The following is a 452-nucleotide window of genomic DNA, read 5'->3' as shown; positions in this document are numbered from 1 at the left end:
ATTCGATCACTTCGTTGTCCATACCACTATCGTTATTTGAGTCATCTGAAAAATCTTCTATTTCCATCAATTCTTGGTCATCTTCCTCATGTGCTACTTCTACCTCCATGTAATCGTTTGGTGGTATCATTTCTTCAATGTTCATTAACGAAAGTTACATTTTCACAATCACCTGGTTGCATTAAATCTCACCACTGACGAGGTGTATCAAAATCTTTACAATATATATGCCGAAACTAATGGGTGTGGTCTATTTTTCGCAAATGTTGCAGATATCGTTTGATTTCGCGACGTGATCTCGCTGCCGTGCATTGGCGCTTGATCAAAATGCTTAATTGCATTTTTTAACATATGTTCGATGACCGCGAGACATTTAGATTGAAAGAATATTATATTACGCGAATCTAATGTATCACAGCAGCCGTACATCGGCGCTTATGCAAAATGCTTAA

The 452-nt window shown here is 37.6% G+C and overlaps 1 protein-coding gene across 1 annotated transcript in view; it reads left to right on the top strand.

Moving 5' to 3' along the window:
* The window catches only part of LOC105449800, a 26,150-nt gene that overhangs the window by 19,584 nt on the left and 6,114 nt on the right, over positions 1 to 452 (top strand). The window lies entirely within an intron of this gene.

Source organism: Wasmannia auropunctata, unplaced genomic scaffold (genome assembly GCF_000956235.1).
Source record: "Wasmannia auropunctata unplaced genomic scaffold, wasmannia.A_1.0 LD336074.1, whole genome shotgun sequence".
Classification (NCBI taxonomy): domain Eukaryota; kingdom Metazoa; phylum Arthropoda; class Insecta; order Hymenoptera; family Formicidae; genus Wasmannia; species Wasmannia auropunctata.
This window is presented reverse-complemented; position numbering and strand designations above follow the sequence as displayed.